At 35.0% G+C, this 22,882-nt stretch overlaps 1 protein-coding gene and 1 long non-coding RNA gene across 5 annotated transcripts in view; one reads left to right on the top strand and one right to left on the bottom strand.

Moving 5' to 3' along the window:
* The window catches only part of LOC115209797 (zinc finger protein 628-like), a 67,615-nt gene that overhangs the window by 21,586 nt on the left and 23,147 nt on the right, over window positions 1–22,882 (top strand). The window contains exon 1 of one of the 4 annotated variants that reach the window (XM_036501368.1): window positions 10,990–11,024. The exons of the other annotated variants lie outside the window; for them this stretch is intronic. The gene's annotated coding sequence lies outside the window, so the exon portion shown is untranslated. Of the gene's footprint in view, window positions 1–10,989; window positions 11,025–22,882 lie in introns of those variants that run through there. 4 annotated transcript variants of the gene reach the window in all.
* On the bottom strand, window positions 1,709–22,562 carry LOC118762589. The gene is made up of 3 exons (XR_004998347.1): window positions 22,549–22,562; window positions 5,554–5,771; window positions 1,709–2,236 (listed from the first exon to the last, which is right to left on the bottom strand). It is a non-coding gene; the product is annotated as an uncharacterized LOC118762589 (long non-coding RNA).

The following is a 22,882-nucleotide window of genomic DNA, read 5'->3' as shown; positions in this document are numbered from 1 at the left end:
CATCTTGAAATTTTGTTATATGCAAGATAGGTTTAATATAATAAGTTAGGAAATAATTTCTTATTCGTTTCTCATAATTGTGAACATAAAAAGGTTGATTTTTTTTCCTCTTTAACTTTGCATGTGAAGCGGGCCAAAGACTTGAGACCCACTGCAAGAAGGCAAGTTTTGAAGGAAATTTGGCTGTTATTTCCAGCATGTCAAACGATGATTAGGATTATTTAGTGTAGTGATCCCCAGCTAACCTTTTCTATGTCGCGCACCGTTGTGTAAATAACTTTTTAGCACTCCTTACAAAAGCCATATCACATTTGAAAACGTAAAAGTCATTTTACTAACCACAATGTCAACGGTATATATACATTGATGACTGTTTCAAAATGTATTTTTTAATTGAACCACATAGTATTGTGGAATAATAAAGTTCTTGGTGTGCTAGAACAACAGTTATTTTAAAGGGAAAGTAAATTTTATTTTGCGATTTAAATAAGTAGATACTTTCTCTCTGTCGCCACTCCGCCACCGTTTATTTAATTATTTCAGTTGTAAAATGTGGGACTAAATACTTTGTAGTATTGGACTAAATACTTTGTAGTATTTAGAGTGGTTCAAATTCAGCAAGAGATGATGTGTTCATTTTATCCTATTGTTTACGATAATTGCCTGATTGGTCGATCTAGTCTTGTTAGTAATCTTTCCATCTCTTGTTCGCAGGAACCCAATATTGTTTTATATTACCGGTATCCTGTTATCACCCACACTCTCTCTCTTCGAGTCCCTTTCTTTCTCTCATTGCTCTTGTCTCCTTCGCTCTTATTTACGTTCTCATATTTGTTAGTGAAGGAAAAAAAATATTGTCCGGACTTTAATTTTTTCCCCCCTTTGGTTACAGAAAGAGGGGAAAAAATGAAAAATCGAGACAATATTTTAATTGTTGAAAATAAAAAAAAAAAAAAACTAAACAAACGAATGATTCTCAATTACATTTTATCTGATTTAGTCGGGAGCCTCTTTTACATGGTCACTCGCCTTGCTAGAACCAGCAGCCATATTTCCCTTCCTACCGTCGAAGGGCATGTCATTCTGTATTCCTTACTTCTAAGAAAAAGATGAATTGGTCACTGTTGAATTGCATTTGATTACAGATTGTTCAATCGGAGATAATCTGCGGTTAAAAACTTTAAAAAAAAAATTTTTATCCCAGAAAACTGTTACCTCCATTAAATACTAATCGAGCAAGCCTAAAATCAAAGGCATTCCGATCATAACCATCTTATTTTGTCGAACATGATATATCAAGGATTACATTACTCAATTGATGTTCCTTTAAGAGAGTAAGGTGTGATTTAAGGTGATTTTTTGGCTGCCATTTCTAGCTGTATATATTGCACCTATATATTATTTTGGTTGAGTCAGTCTCTTCTCTTGAAATCTATCTGTGAATGCACAGTATCTTCAGGCAAGTTACATAATTCACCAGAAGTTCCTGGCTACCTACAGAAAAAAACTCAGAGTAGCAAGATAATTTCTCTTATAGTACTCGTTCTTCCAACAATATATACTAATCATTATTATCATTTAACATGTTTTCCATGTTGGCATGGGTTTGGTGATTGAAAAGTAACTCCCTGTTTTAAAATACTTATAATTTATTAACTATAACTTTTAGAAAAAAAATGAATATGTGAAGAAAGTGTAAAGCATAGAGTTTTATTTAAAACTGGGAACTGCACCAACTGGAGTTCTTCCAAAGTCGTTGGTTTGCTCCTTTAACCAACCCCAAAGAAAAAAGTCACAGGGTGTTAAATCAGGGCTTCTGGCTGGCCAATCATGCAGACCTTGATGACCCATCCATCACCAAGGGAAGTGGGCATTCAGCTATTCACAAACAATAGCAAAATATGGAGGAGCGCCATCTTGCATAAAAATCAAATCTTCAATATTCTCCCATGTACTGATAACTGGCCAGATTTCATCTTGCAGCATGGGGAAGTACCTTTCAGCTTTCAGGTATTGCAAAAGATGAAAGGACCCACAATCCTGTCTAAAGTCATTCCATACCTGGGACTGAATCTGCCTTTTTCAGAGGTAATACGAGTATCACCTTCTGCCCAGTAGTGGCAGTTGTGATGGTTCACAAACTCACCGATGTGGAATACTACTTCATCACTCCAGGGGATATTTTTAAAGAGATCAGACCATTCTTCATACCAAGCCAAACTCCAAAATAATTAATCTGAAAGAAAAAAAACAACAACATAGAATCAATTCCCTTATGTTAAAGAACACACACAACAAATTTGAGAAAAAAATTATGGTTGATAAATTTTTAAAATAGGGAGTTACTTTTCAACCACCCTGGAAATAGATAGATAGGTAAATAGCCAGCCGGATAAGTTTATAAACCACTAAATAGCTCATAGTTTGATTCAAAATATCTTTGGACAAGGCTATGTCCCCTACCAGATTCCTTCAATAGAACAAATTATTGTCTGCCAAAAAGCAAAAGAATTCCAGATGATGTATTATCTTACTTGGCAGACTTGGATAAACTGGAAACATTTAATATGACCTGGCAAATTGTAGTCCAATATTTTCTCTGCAAAGGCATTTCATTTCAATATTGTGTGAATATAATGGAAATGTATTCCTTCATGCCAGTGGGCTTTAAATACTCTTTGACTCTAACACTCATTTCTTAGACTTTATTTTGTAAATAGTAAATTTGATATCATGTTTAGCTGAACAGTTCAGCCAACATATTAATATACCTAAAACAGTGTTGCTTCAAAAATATTAATGTTGATGCTATATCCTTATAACTTTGATGAGTCAAAAATGACAGCTCAGTCTTAAAATCCTTAACAGGATATTTGTTTTGTCATATAGTAACATTCAAAATGATTAATTAATTTGGAATTAATCTTCATGGTGGTATTTGTTGCTCAAAGGCTTTCCAGTAACTTACTGCCATTTCCAAAAATGCCCACTCCTACACAAATGATACATCTCTTTATTCTTCCTTAACGTTCCTCTTCCAAGCCTCAATTATTTACAGTAACTGACACACCTCATACAAATCTGCATTGACTCCATTAACAGAGAACAGAATTAGCATGATCCTCTAATAATGTCCTGTCAAACTTTTCTCCTTCAACAGCAAAGAGATATAATCTTTTCACAAAAAAATAAACAAACCATTATTGCAAATTACCCTCCTTAAACTTGCATAGTATACAATCAGAACCCTCAATATTTTTTCCAAATGGAGTTGACTTTGCCTTTCATCCTTTTGGGGTTGATAAATTAAGTACCAGTTGCATACTGGGGATTGATCTATATGACTCATGCCCCTCCCTAAATATTTTGGGCCTTGTGCCTAGAGTAGAAAAGAATATTTTTCCAAATGCTGTCATTGAGGATCTCCACTCTGTTGAATGCAAATCCTTAATATAGGGAACACTGCATCTCAGAGAAAGGCTTTTTTTCTTGAAAGCCCCAAAATTCTTCATCTTCTAATAACTGCTAACCCTTTAAAAAACTTAGAGTACTACTTCCACATCTGGAACTTTAGTACTGTTACACATGCTCATACAGACACAACTCTTCCCCCTCAGGCTGCATAAAAAACAATAAAAAAAAAAAAAAAAAAAAAAAAACCAATTCCTTCAAGTGACATAAAGTTAATCACAAATACTCTTAACTTCTGACCTATAGACATCTTCTTTCACAGCTTTTTCTACAGATACTACTCTGCTCTTGTGTTACTCAGACACTCCCAATTCACTTCTCTCACTTTTCACCACCAATTTTGTGCTTCCTACCAACTATCTTTCAGAATGTGGATCCTCTTGAATCCTTTCACTGCAATGCTCTCCTGGCAGCTGTCAAACTTGCAACAGTTCAAGTGGAATGTTAATGACATCATTCTCTCCAGTTCTAGACTTGTGAAGATCATGGGTATAGTGTAGTCTCTTCCTTTCAGAGCAAACCAATAAAAACTATGGCTAGCCTATCTTTTTGTTTACCTGGGTTTACATTGTCCCAAGTATTCTTTAATAAGATGTGTTGTAATTTGAGGCCTGTTTGGGAGCAGGTTAACAATTCAGTAGAAGTTCTTAATTTTTATTTTATCAGAAGACTATGGTGTTATACAATTTACTGATCATATGTTGTTAAGCTGCTTATAAACTCAATTGTATAGTCATATGTGTAACTTTTATGATGTATTACTGTGTACATTTATGAATAGTTGTTGCTTCCTGCTACTTATTCTACAGAGATGAGATAGTTAACAAAAGCGTTTAATTGCAAACATATTTGAGATAAAACATTAATAGTAGTGGTGGTGATAGTGGCAGTAGTAGTAGTAGTGAATAGTCATTGCTATGAAGTTCTCGGTCATGTTTATTTTAGTGCCATCAACTTGGCAACAGGAAGGGCATCTGACCTTTGAAAATCTTCCTCGATAAATTCCATTTGACCCATGCCTACGTGATGGACTGGATGTTAAAATGATAATGGTATGGACATGGCTGTGTGTATATAGTACACTCATTAACTTGCTATTAAAATAGAGTTTTGGCAGTGACATGTGCTTTTATTTATAACAACTTTATTTTATGTGTATGTCTAAAACATACAGGGTAGCCATAAAGTCACACACCATCCTGCAATATATGAAATTGCTAACATCCTCTTTTTTCATCTCTTCACAACTGCTGATATTACAAACCAATCCTCATTGGATGGAGGCAGATAACCAACAAGGCAGGGGCAAGATAATGGGGGCCCGGGGGGGGGGAGGTGGTATGGGATTTGGCACAATCAAGTAATTGGACCATTTTATTTTGAAGGTTCTGTGACAGGTGATTTGTATCTGGGCATGCTTGACAAGATGATACCTCTTCTGAATGAACATTTTCCAGGGAGATGTCTTGGGTGTCACAGGCCAATTGAATGGGCACCACGGTCATCAGATTTAACTTCCAAGGACCTTTTCTTCTGAGGTTACATTAAATCCTTTGTGTATTTTGAGAAGATTCGTGATCAAGGACATCTTCAAAGAAGTGTGTGAACAAGTCAACGGCAGTGAAAAGCTATTTGAGAGGGTTCACTACAATTTCAAATTCCACATGTTCAGAGCTACATGGCCAACATTTGTAATGGACTACCTACTTCATTGCTAATAAAGCATACTTGATATCTCCCATGGTGCATGACTTTGTTGCCAGACTGTATATGTATTGTGTATATATTACGTATATAAAAACTGGTTCATGCCAAAAAAGTTTAATATTTTTTGGAATGTAACTAGTTTTTACAAAAACAGAGACATGGTGGTGCATATCAACAAAAAAAAATTGTACATGTGTAAGTGTCTGACTGAGTGTATGTGTGAGTAACTTTGTGTATGTGTGTGTTATAAGATTCTGTGTGTGTGTTCACTGTGGAAAAGAAGATGGATAACTTTACTCAGCAATGGATTAGCCTTAATGTGATTAATTGGCTGAATCAGTAGAGAGTTGGAAAAAATGCCTTGTGACTATTTACCTTCTGAGTTCACATCTTGGTTCACTTTCATCATAAGGAGTTAACATAAATATAACTTAATTACTGGGGAAATAAAAGTCCCAGTCAAGAATTGGGGTCACTGATAGTGGTTAACACTCTTCCCTCAAAATACCTGGCCTTGTGCATAAATTAGAATAATTCCTGTCTGAATAACATGCTTTCATTTTTGTTTTCCCCTCCAAATTGAAATCCATTGGCTGGAAATAGATAAACAGATATGATTGTTAATTACTAGGTCAACTCTAGATGGACAGACATATAATGAAGGAAATTCAGCCAGGATCAGGTATAACTTTTTTGTATTAAGGAACACATTCTTTAATATATCCTTGCACATAACTAATGGTATGTCAGTTCATGTCTATGTAAGTATATATGCATAAACAAGATGTGATTTCACGAGAAATTCTAAGACAATATTTTTTTAAAGATTTTTTTTTTAATATTCACATTTTGTATGTAAATATTATTATATATGAAAGTGTGAGAAATTTGGCTGCCAACCCTCAACAAAAGCTAAATTGTGTGGAATTTAAGGAAGTTCACTCAAGTAGCCAATCAGAAGCTTGCAAACTGACCAATCAAATGAGTCAATAAGTATTGATTAAATAATTTACTATCAACAATTCTTACTCAGCATGTACTCATTTAATGACTAACACAGAAATTTGAACGTTAGACTAGACCTTCCCTTCTCTTAAAGTCTATTCCATTACTCTACAGATTTGGCTCAGGGGAAGGGTATTACACTCTGAGATATATATATAATATGAATAATATGTGTGTGTGTATATATATATATATATATATATACACACACACACACACACACACACATATTATTCAGATTATATGTATTCTATGACAAAACTCAGCATTTATAATTGAATATAGATCCTGTTTCAATATGACTCAGACAAAAGGAAATTTCTTACAGACAGAAAAAGAATACTTACAAAAATAGTAAAATTTGCATCTGTTTAAATTATGAAAAATTTAGTTGCATGCTACATATGATTTTGTGTGTGTGTGTATTTATATATATAATGTTTGTATGTATGTGTATGTGTGTGTGTATATATATATATATGTGTGTGTGTATGTGTATGTATATATGTGTGTGTGTGTATATAGGCGTAAGTGTAGATGTATGGTAAGAAGTTTGCTTTTCAATCACATGGTTCCAGGCTCAGTCCTATTGTGTGGCACCTGGGGCAAATGTCTTCTACTGCAGTCCCAGGCCAACTAGATCCTTGTGAGTAGATTTGATGGATGGAAACTGAAAGATGTCCATTATTTACATATGTATGTATGTATGCATGTATATATATTTGTATGTGCTTGTTTGCCCCTCCTCCACTATTACCTGACAACTAGCATTGGTTTGTTTATGACTCTATAACTTAGCAGTTCAGCAAAAATATGTGATAGAATAGGTTGCAAGACTTCAAAAAAATTAACACACACTAGCTAGAAATAGTAGCCAAATCTCTTCCAAATTTCACCCCACCATCTTAAAATGACACATTAGATAATGTGATCCCACTACTTTATACTCTGTTCTCATGCTTGCTTTTACATGCACACATGTGCAACACATGACAAACCCAACAAAATTGCACATATGCAACTGAAATGGAAAATTACAAAGTATACAGACAACTTTACACACAAAAGCCAATGCACACACATACACACACACTTCTCATTCTGTATTATACTTCCAAAATCTTCTCATAAATATGGACAAGTCTCTTGCACCTGGGCTTACCAAAGCCTTGTGAATGAATTTGTTAGGCAGAAACTGAAAGAAGCTTTTCGCATATATATATATATATATATATACTTTTCCAAGTAAGTTTTATCTCTCTCTCTCTCTCTCTCTATATATATATATATATATATATGTATATATATATATATATATATATACGCGAGAAAGAAGCAACAAGAATGGATAGGTTTTTAGTACGATCGTTTCATACAAGGACAGGTTTTATTAAAAGTTGCAAAGATTACAGCATATAAACGAGTCCCGTACTCATCAGCTAAAATACATGTGAGTTCTCTAGACATCCTAGTGTTTGAGGCTATACTCATGAAGTAATGTAGATAATTAATTAACATAAACAGATTTCTAAAGTATATATATATATATATAGAGAGAGAGATAAAACTTACTTGGAAAAGGATGTGTGGCATTCGATCATGTACTAATATAAATAATATATAAATATATGCATATATACATACATATATGTACATACCTACATATATATGTATATGTGCATACATAAATGGATACAGGACATCAAAAAAAACGTTGAGCCCAAAAAACATAAAAACCAAAACATTGAAACAAACTTTTTTCGAACAACGAAAAAAAAAATCCAGAGAAACGAGACATACAACATAAAGAATATTCCCCTTCTTCAGTTGTTCCTGTTTCAACTACTCCATGTTTCGAAGGCAAAGACTTCTCTGTTTTTTATTTCGTTGTTCAAAAAAAAGTTCGTTTCCATGTTTTTACTTTTATGTTTTCGTTTCTCATTGTGTTCAATGGTTTTTTGATGTCCTGTACCCATATATGCATGTATATATACATATATATGTAGGTATGTACATATATGTATGTTTATATGCATATATTTATATTATATATGTGTGTGTTAGTGTCTACTTGTTTTCACATTACCTGATAGCTGTAAATGAATGCTACCATCATACAAGTGGTGTCTTTTGTTTACAATCTTCCATGAAAACATATCTGGCTATGAGGAAATATATATCTTTACATGGAAATGGATTTAGGTTGGTGATAGGAAGAACATCTGGCCATAGAGAATCTGCCTTAACAAATTTCGCCTGTCCCCTGCAAGCATTTTTCCATAAATGGGTGTTAAAATGATGATGATATATAAGAGTAGAAATGCATTCTCATTTGTCCATTACTCAGAATTAGCCATTTATCAACATTTGTATGTGCAGACCTGGACATGGTTTTGTGAATATAAGTTGTTACACTTGCATTCAAATTTCTTTTCTTCATGCAATTGATGCTGTCCCAGGCACCGCTTGACATCATAATCATTGCAGACATTGCTGTCAGAAAGCAGAGGGCCAGGACATGTACTACAAGATACCTCTTACATTCCTCTAACACACTGATGCCTAAATTCTGACCTCGTTGGGATCTGAACTCAGAGTGCAGAAATTTGGAGCAAATATCATGAGGTGCTCTTACCTCCACTTATTAATCATCTTATATAAAATCTAATGTCACTGCTAATATACTCCATCTTTAATATAAGGTAGTGTGTTTACACAAGTGTGTGTGTATTCATATATGCATACACTTTCACATGATTGGCTTGATACGAGTTTCTTTGTTTTTTCTTTAACTTTCTGAGAAAAGTTGTATGTCAGTCAGCAAGAAATGAATTGGTTCCATTTTTTCCTTTTTTTTTTCTTCTTCAGCTAGATAACAGCTGGCGTAATTAATCTTGATATGTGTTAAGATATAAGAACTAGACAGGAGAAACAAAACAATTTAGAGGGCTGATGAATGAAAAATAAGTTCTATTGCTGCTAATTTGTAAAAGAATCTTTACCACTTTGGTTTTTTTTTTGTTATCGTCTGTCTTTCTTGTTTTGCATACAGTATTATTGTTTGCAAGTAATGAATACACAATAAACAAACAAGTTATATATTTTGTATTTTTAGTTGGTTGAAACAATTGGCACTTTTCATTTGTAAAGCTGTTATATTTGAATGAAATATATCGAAGATAAATGCTTAAATTTTTCCTTCATTTTGTTTCTGCATAAATTCTTAAATTCTTTACTGCCCATTTACAGCAATATTTCTGCGTGTGTCTGCACATAGGCCTCATGCTAGTGAGCGGTAGAATTATTAGCATGTTAGACAAAATGCTGAGTGGCGTTTCTCTGTTTTATGTTGAGAGTTCAAATGCTGCCCAGGTCAGCTTTGCATTTCATCTTTTAGTGTCAATAAAATAAAATACCAGTCAAATACTGGAGCCAGTGCTATCAATCTACTCCTTCCTCTCAAAACTGCTGGCCTTATACCTAAATCAGGAACCATTATTATTATTATTATTATTATTATTATTATGGCAAGCTGGCAGAATCGTTTGCATGCTGGGAAAAATGCTTAGTGGTATTTCATCGTCTTCACATTCTGAGTTTAAATGTTGCCAAGATTGACTTTGCCTTTCATCCTTTCGGGGTTGATAAAATAAGTATCATTTGAGCATTGGGGTAGATGTATTTGACTTAAGCCGTTGATGCTTAACGACATTTTGTCTCTTATATGTTCTGAGTTCAAATTCCACCAAGGTTAAATTTGTCTTTCATCCTTTTGGGATTGATAAAATAAGTACCAGTAAAGTACTGGGGTTGATGTACTCCCCCAAAATTGCTAGCCTTGTGCCAAAATTTAAAATATTACTACTATTATTATTATTGTTTTACTTCTCAGAGCTCTCGATCATGTTTGCTCTTGTTGATTTTGTGAGAGCAGACAGCAGCCTGCTGTCAGAAGTCTCACAGGGTCTCATTTTCACACATTATAAGCTTATTATACTTGGTTGTTAATTATCGTGAGAGGCATTCAACATCCAAGTACCAATCTCAAAATCCTAGCTGTCCCCAACAGAGCAGTTTTTAGGCTTGCTCTGCTCTCATGTTAATTTCGATTTCTTTGACACATTTTTTGAAATTGGTTGTTAGTGCCCCTACAACTACTGGAATGAACTCACCTCATAGTCCACATTCTTGCAATTTCATCTTCTAGTAGTCTGTACTTTTCAATCTTTTCTAGTTCTTTCTCACTTACGCGTGCATCTCCAGGTATCTATAATTTTTGTTTCCTTTATCTACCACAACAAAATCTAGTCTCTGATCATTTATTAAGGAGTCACATTGGATTATAATATCCCACAGTGTCTTATATTCATTGTTCTCAGTGACTCCTTCTAGTTCATGTCTGTACCATTTCTGGATTATTATTATTATTATTATTATTTGTATGTAATGTTTCACATTTTTTTAGCTATATATTTAATAAGTCAGCAATAGAAGCTTTGCCTAATCTCTTGACTGTTACAAATAGTAATCAAATCCCTAACAAACAAACCTGTACTGCATTTGAAAATAAGCACACATAATGTAGAATGAAAAACATGATATTTACAAATGGAATACCTTTGTGCTTCAGCTTAATTAGGGCTGATCTTGGGCTAAACAACTATATATTTTTTTTAGAGCAAACAGTCTCTTTTTTAATTTTTTTATTACTGTATATTAGTATTTTAGTTACTTCACAACCTTATTGTTTATCTCAAATCCACTCTTATCTTTTAATAAAAGGTGGGACAGACACAACTGGAATGTCTTTGATGAGCTGACCTTGAACTAAACAACTCCATGTGATATGGTTTTTTATTTCAAAATAAACACTAACCCTATGTGGTTTCCTCTAGTCACCATCACCATCATCAACCTTCCTTCCATGCTGCTATATGAAGACATTTTGACAAGATTACTGTTTCTATAAGTCTGTCTGCTTCTATCTCTAAGAGCCTCCCTATTTTTCTGTTTGTGTCTATCTGTTTTGTTTTTTTTAAACCATTTTTCTACTAAGCTCCTTATCTTCCTACCTGGTTTTATTCACAACTTTCCAACATTCTTTCATGTTTTGAAGTCTTGTCCAAAATGACATAACTAAACTCAACTTACGATACAAGAGTTTGATTTTATGAATTTATTCCAAGTTATTCCCACCGTGTTTTAAAACTTTCTTTCCACAGTAACATAGATCTTCAATTCAAACATGTTAATCATTAACCTGTGTCCTCTTTAGTTAATTTCTTTTCAAGAGAGCTATTTAGAATTGTTCTGAATCTTCTTTGGTGTCAGTGCTGCCAGTTGCATCAAGCAATTTCAGTATTTCCCCAATTGAAATTAATAGTTATTAGCACTTATTGCATTTCTGAGGAAAAAAAGATGACAGTTTGTTTGATTTTGGATTCATCTACATTACATTCTTGGAGCCAATTACCTTGCATTCAGTAATGCCCATTTGTTAAGTTTTGAAAGGCAAAAGGGGCTTTTTTTATTGGTTAAGCAACAGCTAAGTCACACCTTACTTTTCTTCAAAAAATGGACACATTGGATAATATAAATACAATCTTAGATATGCTATGTCTGAAAGCAAGATGGGATAGATGGTCATGGCAGGAATATCTTTGATCATAGATATGCAGGAGCAGGAATGACTAGGTTCAAAATAATTACAACTTGACAAAATACTAAATACACTAGATTAACATAACATATTCCTCTTGCTTGTTTATTGGAAAATGTTTTCTCTTTTCTTTATTTGCCATGTCACATTTACCATGCTGTATGTGCATTTACCAAGCCAAATGCGGCATATCTTGGGGAAGAGCCACTACTTCCATAATATTTTAGAGAAAACAATTGTATTTGGAGGGTTGAAGAGTAAGGGGCTGTCTTCTCATTTAGCTGGACTCCCAGCATCTTAACACCACCCCTCTCTGTTCCACCTCACATTTACCCTTATCTTTTCCTCCTTACTCTATTTGCTTTCTGTACAGAATCAATGATTAGAAGTCATAAATCTTTCGGTGACCTGGCACTTTGCCAATTCCCTTTTCTTATTTGTTTTACCTCATTTTATATTAATATTATCATTATTGTTATCATTATTATCAATTTATTTCCATGTTCCCATTCTCCGAATAAAGCAGTCAATCTTTCTCACGCATACTCTACTCTTGTTCTCTCTCTCTCTCTCTCTCTCTTCTCTCTCTCTCTCTCTCTCTCTCTCTCTCTCTCTCTCTCTCTCTCTCTCTCTGCTTGTCTCTGTTTTTTTTAAATAATTTGTTTTTAAATGAGGTAAAGAATGGGTGGAGAATAGAAAAAATTTAAAGGAATAGAATTTTAAATGCAAACTGTACATCTCAATTATAGCATTAATGATAATAATAATAATAATAATAATAATAATACATCTATAATATAATATTATGATTGGAAAGATGAAATGTTGTTTTAGTTTGAAATTGAGTAAAAATTCAATTTAAAAAGTAAAACATACAAAATTTAATCATCTCATAAATAATTATTTTATATGCTGTTTGTTTTTTGGGCTATTTCATAATTTTGGATGTATTGTTGACTCAAGCATTTCCATCAGCATTATATCCAATCATCTTCAAGTGATATTCCAGAGTTGAGCCAGGAATTGAGTTTGAAAACTTTACTTGGTAAAATTATTCTAAGTTCTAACCACTGGACCAGACATCAGTATTCTTATCATCATCATACGTCTGTTTTCCATGCTGGCATGGGTTGGATGGCTTGACTGAGGTCTGGAGAGCCAGCAGCTGCACCAGGTTCCAATCTGATCTGGCAGTGTTTCTATAGCTTGATGCCCTTTCTAATGCCAACCACTCTGAGAGTGTTGTGGGTGTTTTTTACATGCCACCAGCACAGGAGCCAGTCAGGTAGGCCTGGCATTGGTCATGTTCAGATAGTGCTTTTTACATGCCACTGACATGGGAGCCAGTCAGGGGCTACTAGCATCGGCCACATATTTATGTGCTACCGGAACAAGAGCCAGTCAGGGGGCACTGGCAATGGCTAAGATTTTGGTTTTACTTGACTCAATAGATCTCAAGCATATCATATCGCCTGACACATCAAGGGTACTCTTAAATGGGCCAGACATGCAATACTGGCATTGGCCATGGCTGCGATCTCACTTTAGTTGCTGGGTCTTCTCAATCACAGCATATCTTAAAGGTCTCGGTCTCCTGTTATTGCTTCTGTGAGGCCCAATGTTCGAAGGTCATGCTTCACACCTCATCCCATGTCTTCCTGGGTCTACCTCTTCCACAGTTAGGGAGTGGCACTTCCTCACACTCCTGCACTCATCCATATGTAACACATGACCATACCAGCATAGTTGTCTCTCTTGCACACCACATTTGATGCTTGTTATGCACAACTTTTCTCTCTGTTGTGTGTGTGTATCCAGTGTGTACATTACGCATCCAGTGGGACATACTATCTTCATTTCTTTCAGGCCTACACATGTTCTCGGAAGTCATGGCCCATACATCATACAGTCTTTCATCTTGAGCAAGAGGCCCTTAGTTGCCAGCAAAGGTAGGAGATCCCTGAACTTTGCCCAGGCTACTCTTACTCTAGCTTCTACACTCTCAGAGCATCCACCCCCACTACAAACTTGGTCACCGAGGTTGTGGAAGCTATTACTACTTCTAGTTTCTCCCCCTGGCATATGATGGAATTTGTTTTTTGAACATCTTCAGTGTTTATTGCCCCTATTGCTCCACCTTTGATGTGTCCAAAGCTTACACCGGGTACATCTTATGGAGTTTCTACCCATGCTTTTCTACAGATCAAGCAGGGCCATCTACCTGAAGGAGTTTGTGATTTGACAGCCTTCCAACTAAGACTTTGGTTTTTGCTAGGTCAACCCTAAATCCCTTCAATTCTATACCTTGCTTCCACACCCTAAACTTTATCTAGTTCTGGCAGTGATTTGGCTATTAGAGCAAGGTCATCAGCATAGAGCAGCTCCCAAGGGCAGCCTGTCTTGAATTCTTCTGTTATTGCCTGGAGGACTATAATTAATAAGAGGGGGCTGAAGACCGATCCTTGGTGAACCCCTACCTCTACTCAGAATTCTTCACTATATTCATTGCCAACTCTCACCTTACTGACAGCATCCCAGTACAGGGCTTGTACAGCTCTTACCAACCACTCGTCTATCCCCAGTTTCTGCATTGGCCACCAGATAAGGGATTGGGGGACCTTGTCAAAGGCTTTCTCCAAGTCAACAAAAGCCAGGTACAGAGGTTTATCTTTGGCTAGATATTTCTCCTGCAGTTGCCTTAACAGAAATATAGCATCAGTGGTGCTTCTGCCTGGCACAAAACCAAACTGCATCTCATCTAGGCTAACTCTCTCCTTAATTAGTTGGGCTATGACTCTCTCTAACTTTCATCACCTGATCTAATAATTTGATACCCCTGTAGTTATTTCTATCTAAAGCATCACCTTTACCCTTGTAGCAGTTGACTATGGTGCTGCTACACCAGTCATTGGGTATGATTCCTTCATGAGCTACCTGATTGAAAATGCTGGTGACAAGACCATAACCTGCACCGCCCAATATTTTAAATTCTTAAGAATTATTAGACTTACATTGTTTATCTCCTTAGTTCTTTTTTTCCTGGTGTGTTGATCTGTGCTGATAATTATCTATGTCTGTGAGGCTGGAAAAAAAGCATCCCAAATAATCAAAAAGAATTAAATAGTCTTTAAGTCTTTGATACATTAAAAAGAATTTCATTAAAAAGTTTGCAAAATAAGACATGCTTATTTATATATTTGTTTCATTGAACAAATGTTTATTTGAGACTGTTCCCATCTTTCCCTTGCAATGTCTTCTTACCACCCCTCTCATATTCTTCCAGAGGAAAAATAATACAGACAGAAAAGGAGAATCTGTTTTAAGTGTATAAACCATAAACTGTAATGAAATAAATTGTCTGGTGGAAACTAAGCAAGCTAATTAGTATTGCCAGGTGCATGGAACTCAGAGACACACCATTGGTGCTGCCAGGTGTATGGGACAGACCTTGTCATTGCTCACGTGATTGTGCAAATGATAAAAGATTAAGTAATCATGAACAAATGGTTTCAAATCTCACTCCATCTTGTTGAAGTACCGCAAAATCATTGGTATAAAACAATAAAAGCAAACAGCCATAACATTCAACAAGAATGGTTGACAAAAACAACAGGAACAATGACAAACAGCAACAATGACATTTAACAAAACCCTATTGACTGCACACTATAATAAAAAACAAAAACGATCCAATGCTGAAAATAGTCGAAAGTTAACCAAACATTAAAACAGTATATTATAGCAAGATGATTATCAGTGCGTGTGTGTGCATATTTGTTTTTTTCTTGATGTTGCTTGCAGCAGCCAGAAGTTAACTAACAGTTTATACTGTATTGTTTGGTGCCATTACAAAATAATGTACTGAAATATAAAGCATTAAACAGCAGCTGCAAGATTTATTGCCTGTCTCTCTTTACAGACTGCCACTAAGAAAGAATCCAGTTTTTATTGTTTGTATGGATTATAGTATATATGTGTGTGTAGGCAAGCATGGCTGTGTAGTTGAGAAGCTTACTTCTCAACCATGTGGTCTCTGGTTCAGTTCTACAGCATGACAACTTAGGCCAGTGTCATCTACTATAGCTCTGAGGCAATCAAAGCCTTGTGGGTGGATTTGATAGACAGTAATTGAAAGAAGCCCATTGTGTGTGTGTGTGTAATATATATAAAGGATATGACCTTTATTTGAAATAATGATCATATCAATTGGCCTGCATGGAAAATTCCATATAGGTAATAATTATTATAGGTATATAATAATATAAATATAATTATAATTAAAGGTACTGAAGAGGCACCACCATGCCAGAAATAGCAGTCAAAACTAACTATAGAACCACTAATTTCTTTGTTCATTTATCTTATCACCAGTGCTATATGAATACATGATGTGGTTCTATTAGTTACTTTTGACTGCTATTTCTGGCATGGTGGTGCCTCTTCGGTACTTTTAATTATAATTATAGACATATATATATATATAGCCACCATGATTGACCGCTAGCTCCAAAAGTTTTATTTATTCTCTCTGTTTATTTCCTCATATTCCTTTTTGTTGAAGAGTGTAGGCTCGAAACATAAAAGACTTTCTCACCTTCCCAAGCATAAAACTAATACATCGGTTTGTTGTTTGTCTTTTATTTTTCTGTAAATTTCAACTATATATATATATATATATATATGGTGCAGTGAATAAATTGTCTAAATTATGCAAAAATGAAAATAACACTGACATCTCATTTTAACAGATACATTTATCAAAATTACATAAAAATATCTTGAACTACTAAAGAGTAAATTTATTCAATAAACTCAGCATTTGCTTCAACCATGGCTTCCAGACAACTTCAGAATCTCCTGGAGATCTTTTGGATGGTCTCCTTGTTTAAGTTGGTGAATGCTGCCATAATGCTTGCCTTCAGTTCATTTTTGATGTTACAAAGAGTTTTGTTGGTCTCTCACACAACTGCGCCCCACACATAATAACCAAGGGGGTTGCAGCCTGTGGAGTTAGGTGGCCAGATGTTAGGGGTGGTGTGGTTGCAGAAATTGTCTGACAGCAATGACTGAGTTCTCCTGCTTGTGTGGCATGGGTTCAGACTCCTGTTGCTAGACATAAGGTCTTCTAGCAGCCACCCTCTTGACCCAGGACAACACTACCTCATCCAGGCACTTGATGTAATCCTCCATGTTGAGTCTGAGGCTTTGTGGGAAGATGAATGGAGGCATAATGTCCCCATCATTAATGATAACTCCAAATACCATGCATGATGTCGACTGGATGTTTTATCTTTATCATTCTTGGTACATGTTTTGGGGACTGGCAAGCCAACGGTTTTTCTGTGTGTTCACCATCTGATCCTGTACTTATACATATATACAACTGGCTTCCATGCAGTTTTATCATGATTATCATCATCATCATTTAATATCTGTTTTCCGAGCTGGTATGGGTTGGACATTTTGACAGGACAGGAGCTGGCAAGCCAAAGAGCTGCACCAGGCTCCAGCTGTTTTTTTGGCATGGTTTCTATGGCTGGATGCCCTTCCTAATGGCAATCACTTTACAAAGTGTACTGGATGTTTTTTATGTGGTGCTAGCACAGGTACCTGGTGCTGGAATGGGTTCTCATTATGTGACACTTTTCTATCTATTAAATTCACCTACAAGACTTTGATTAACCTGGACCATAGGAGAAGACATTTTCTGAAGGTGCTGTGCAATGGGACTGGATCTGAAACCACATGGTTGCAAATCAAACTTCTTAACCTTACACCCATATCTGCACCTACATAGACACGGCTGTGATGCAATCAGAATAAGAATAGGACAGGGAAAGTTCAGAGAGCTATTACTGTTGCTGGCAACAAGGAGATTCTCTCTTTGAGCAAAGTGTAGATTGTATGATACTTGTGAATGAAGTGTGATACTGCATGGTAATGAGACAAGAACATTGAATGTAGAGGTTGTTTGAAGGCTGGAGAGAAATGAAACAAGGGTTTCTTCTTAGTTTCCACCTGCCAGTTCCACTCACAAATCATTGGTCAGCCCAAGGTTGTAGTAGAAGACATTACTGGATGCTTGGTCAGTGTTTTATGTACTTTGGAAGGCAAGTTGATGAGCTCTAATGCTGTTTGAACAGAGTGGAAGAGCGAATGTCCTAAAAACTAAGACAACTGAAAAAGTAGGAATCTAAGTGGAGAAAAGCAGAAAAGACAGCCCATAGTTGGGGACAGTGGAGAAACGTTTTTGAAGGTCTATGCTCCACAGGGATCAAAGAGCTAAAATAAAGGAATGTACTGACTCTCATACCCTCTTGTGAATTTATTGAAAGGTGGGTGAGCCTATTTTCATCATGTATCTAAAGACTGGAGAACACTGCAGGGAGAAGCCACTTGTCCTTGGTAGCCAGGGTAATTTGGGATCCATGGGGTTGGTTCCTTATTTAGCTTTAGGTGGCTGTCTCTTTGTGAAAACATTTTATTTCATTCCTTATAATCAGTTCTGCATACACCCCCACCATTTATATTTTGGTACTTCTTGGACAAAATCAGTGAAGAGAACTAGAGTGAAGATTAAATAGTGGAATACATTTAGACCAACATTTCACTCTTTCTGCTAATTTACTGCTTTAGTATAATTTACAGTATCATTTAATCAATTCACAATCAGTTATACATTTTAACTGTTAAACCAATGTAAAAGCCTCGGTATGACCTGCCAGAAGTAGCAATCAGTTCCCCTTCAACTCACATTCTATTGTGTGAGTTGAGGGGCAATTGGTTGCTGGATAATCTATCAAAAGCTTGTACAGCCACATCTAGAATACTACTTACTGTAAGTCTGCTTGATCATGGTTGATCAAGAGCTAAACAACAGCATCATTTTAAATATACTAGGCTGTAAAGTAATTTTTTGTTTGTTTCCAAATGAAATCACTTTCTTTTGTCAAAATCTTGTTTTTTACTCTTTTGATACCAACTTGCCTGGCATTAAGCTAGTTCTGTGACACAAACTCATTTTAAAGTGACTTAATTAAAATTTTATATTTAGTTATGCTCCAACCTTTTCGTTACTGTATTTATTTTGAGATGTTCTGCATTTCTTTCAATTACTTTAAATATAACAAATAATTGAGTAAAATAATTTAGTTATCATTCAGCTAGTGTTAGGAACATAAATTGTGACTAAGGTTTGGTGGAAGATTTTAATTCAAAACTTATAAAAACAAGACATTTGTACTCAGAGCCAGAGCTGGTTTCAACCGGATTGATAATGAAAGGGTTAATATCAAAGTTATATTACTAAGTTCTTTGTTATTTTCAAAATTACTTGAAACAATGGTAGTGTATGTCATAAGAAATATGGTAACAAATGGCTTAAAGAACAATCTTTAGTACAGAAATTCTAAAACGTTTTCTTATAGCATACCTGTCCCTTACGCTTCTTGTAAAGAATAGAGAGTAAAATGGTTGGATGCTACAAATACACAACAGTGAACATAATTTTATGGATTTCATATAACATTTGTTAATAACTGTATTTGAAATTCACCATATCTGACACTTTTCATTATCTCTCTATATATAAACGGCAGTTTGTCTGTGTGTGTGTCTGTGTGTCTGTCACGTTGTACCCTCACCTGACCACGGCTTTCAACGGATTTGATGAAACTTGACACACACATAGCCCAATGTCATATTCAAAACTAACGCAGCGAAAATTTTGAAAAGTTCCCAGTTCTGAAAAAAATCGAAAAATTCGACATGGGGTCGAGAATCAGAAACACAAACCACAGACTGTCTAGGGGACGCAACTCGACCTTTATAACTAAAAAAAAAATTTACCATCATTTCTTTTCCATTTTTTGGCTATAACTCTCTAAAAATGCTTTATAGTTATTTCCCTTACAAACCCGAGCAACGCCGGGCGATACTGCTAGTTATTTCATAAATACTATTTACTAAAATTAAAGTTGCACCATTGAAAGGTAGTTAGTTGTGATTACTTCAAAATTCTAGTGCTTTTACAAATTTCATGTATCCCTATAATTGTATGTATCCCTATAATTTCTCTTGCATACTACCAAGAGTACTCTTACCCATTTGCCTAGGTTTGAGAATCCCTGCTTTATTAAGTCTTCTCTACAAACACTCAGAGATTTAAGCTGATCTCATTCTTAGTAAATTTTTATTACAAACAAATAAATGTCATAAATGTTGCAAGATTTAGTTTAGCTGTTTAAATTTTCCTCTAAGAATTTGTTTTGTTATATTTATGAAGAATTTTTATCCTATTACAATTTTTAAAAGAAAAATAATTGCTTGAAGGCCATTCTGATTTACTTCATGCTTCACAACTATTTGCATTTTTCTTTTTTCTTTTTTCAATTATTGCAATAAACTCATTATTTTCAGTGAGTTAGCAATTTTAACAGCTTGGAGACTGCCAACAAGATTCTCTTTGGAAAGTTTGCATATTTTCTTACATACATGTGCCTATACACCCATGTTTATGTATACACGAGTGTCTGTACCTTCTGTAACTATTTCTTTAATATTTTTGCTATAAAAAACAGTTTCTGCTTTTTCAATGTAGAAAAACCATTTTTACTACAGTTACAACTTTTATGTTTTTTAAATTCATCTGAGCATAATATAATAATTACTTAAGCTGTATGTGTATACACACACACACGCATATATATATAATATATATATATATATATATATATATATATATGGCTGTTTGCCAGCCTCGCCTGGCCTCCGTACCGGTGGCACGTGAAAAGCACCATCCGATTGTGGGCATTTGCCAGCCTCGTCTGGCACCTGTGCCGGTGGCACGTAAAAAGCACCCACTTCAGATGTAGTAGTAAGTGGTTCAAAAAGGGAGAACTAGAATGCCACATGATGTTGGAAAGAGGTCACATGATCACATGGGGTTCTCTGGTGATTCTGGACATAAACTTCTCTCTTATCATCATGAAAGACGGATCTTTTCCTTTTGAAGGCCAGATTTCAACACAATTTCCAGTTAACTAAACACTTTAAAACTTCGTATACTGGTAGAATCTCTCAAAAGAAAACATTATTTTCACATGGCTTTCTTGATAAATTTGTAATTCGTTTGTTTAACATGGTTTAATTTTTCGAATTTTAACCAATCCTATGCTCTCTTATGAGCTAAAATCATTTGCTGCGTCTAAAACTGAGACAACATCCTGTAACTAACCCTCCCCCTCCCCCTAACTTTTTTTTTCCTTAATTGTAAAATTAATTTAATTGTTACGCATGTAAAAAAAAACTAAAGTAATGGAAAATAATTTAAACAGTTGACATACAAAATAATTCTATAATTTTTATACACACGCTTTCCGTAATACACGCTTTCCGTATACGTACCTGTATAATTTTTATACACATGCTTTCCGTAATACACGCTTTCCGTATACGTACGGAAAGTGTATGTATAAAAATTATAGAATTATTTTGTATGTTAATTGTTTAAATTATTTTCCATTGCTTTAGTTTTTTTTACACGCGTAACAATTAAATTGATTTAACAATTAAGAAAAAAATATATGGTTAGGGTTAGTTACAGGATGTTGTCTCAGTTTTTAGATGCAGCAAATGATTTTAGCTCAAAAGAGAGCATAGGATTGGTTAAAATTCGAAAAATTAAACTACGTTAAACAAACGAATTACAAATTTATCAAGAAAGCCAAGTGAAAATAATGTTTTCTTTTGACACATTCTACTAGTATACGAAGTTTTAAAGTGTTTAGTTAACTAGAAATTGTGTTGAAATCTGGCCTTCAAAAGGAAAAGATCCTGAAAAACTTATACCTGATGGCCTTTATCAGCCTGCTGTGGTTGTTGTCAATAATGTCTTGGATCTGTTGAATGAACTTAGCTTCCCTAACAACATTGGGAATGCTTCTTTCTCTTGTTTGTAGACGATACAATGTTGCTAGGGGCCTTCACATCTTCCCCAACTCTGAACACAAAAGACCTGAGCACTTTTAAGAAACTGGTAATCTCTCAGTCACTGTAGTCGGCAGTTAGGAAATAAAAAGGCATACCATGCTCTTGGATCTGTGTCAGATGGGACTCTGCCATGTTAAACCCACCAAATCGCCAGGTCTGGTTGGCGTTTGTGAGGGATGCAGGATTGAGGATGAATGAAGCCAGCTCAACCCACCCTGGGTGAATGCTGTTTCAAGTCAAGTCAAAGCCAAACCCACCCTCTCAGTGTACACGTGTGTACTGTGAACCCACGTTAAACTGAATATCAGATAAACAGGACGAAATCCGAGTTAATTTAGAGTAATTGTCAGTGTTGACGTTCACCTCCATATTTGATGATCAGAATTATAGTGGCATATATTCTGTGTGTTCTAGATGAATGAATGTTGTATACTCACCCAAATTGGTAAATTCATTATTAATATGGAGCATATTCAATGATAACACCATAAATCATAATAGAAAACTAATTTTTCTGTCCCCTATTTTGAAATATAGCAGCTAGTTGTATCATATGTACTGTATGGGATATCAAGATAATGGAATAAGTAGCAAAGTTATAGATTGAAAGCAAGTGGCATCTCACTTGTACATAGTCTTTTCTAAACTCTTCTATTAGAAATATACCCTTTCTTGTACTCTGCATTCACTCATTCACTAATTAGCCTCTAATTTACCTAATACAGTTGTCCTTCAGTTTTCATGGCACTTCTTCTGCATTATGGTCTTACTTTACCACAATTTTGGTTTCTGGGAACTTTTTTTTTTTAATTTTCATATTCAGAAATGTCACTTAATTGTTCCTTTTTGGTTCATTTACATTTTATTTCTTCTATAGCAAGGTAGACCACACACTAAACAAAGACAGACATAGGTTAGAATTAGTTTTTTATTTTTTTTTTTTCAGTATTTTGTTAAATATTTTCTTGGTTGAATTGTAGTGGTTCAAACATCAAGTAAGTTGATTTCTCTGGAAATGAAAATTAAAATATCAAATCAACTGCAAAATGG

This window comes from Octopus sinensis, linkage group LG3 (genome assembly GCF_006345805.1).
Source record: "Octopus sinensis linkage group LG3, ASM634580v1, whole genome shotgun sequence".
Classification (NCBI taxonomy): domain Eukaryota; kingdom Metazoa; phylum Mollusca; class Cephalopoda; order Octopoda; family Octopodidae; genus Octopus; species Octopus sinensis.
The sequence above is the reverse complement of the archived record's forward strand: the minus strand, read 5'-3'. Positions and strand labels throughout refer to the sequence as shown.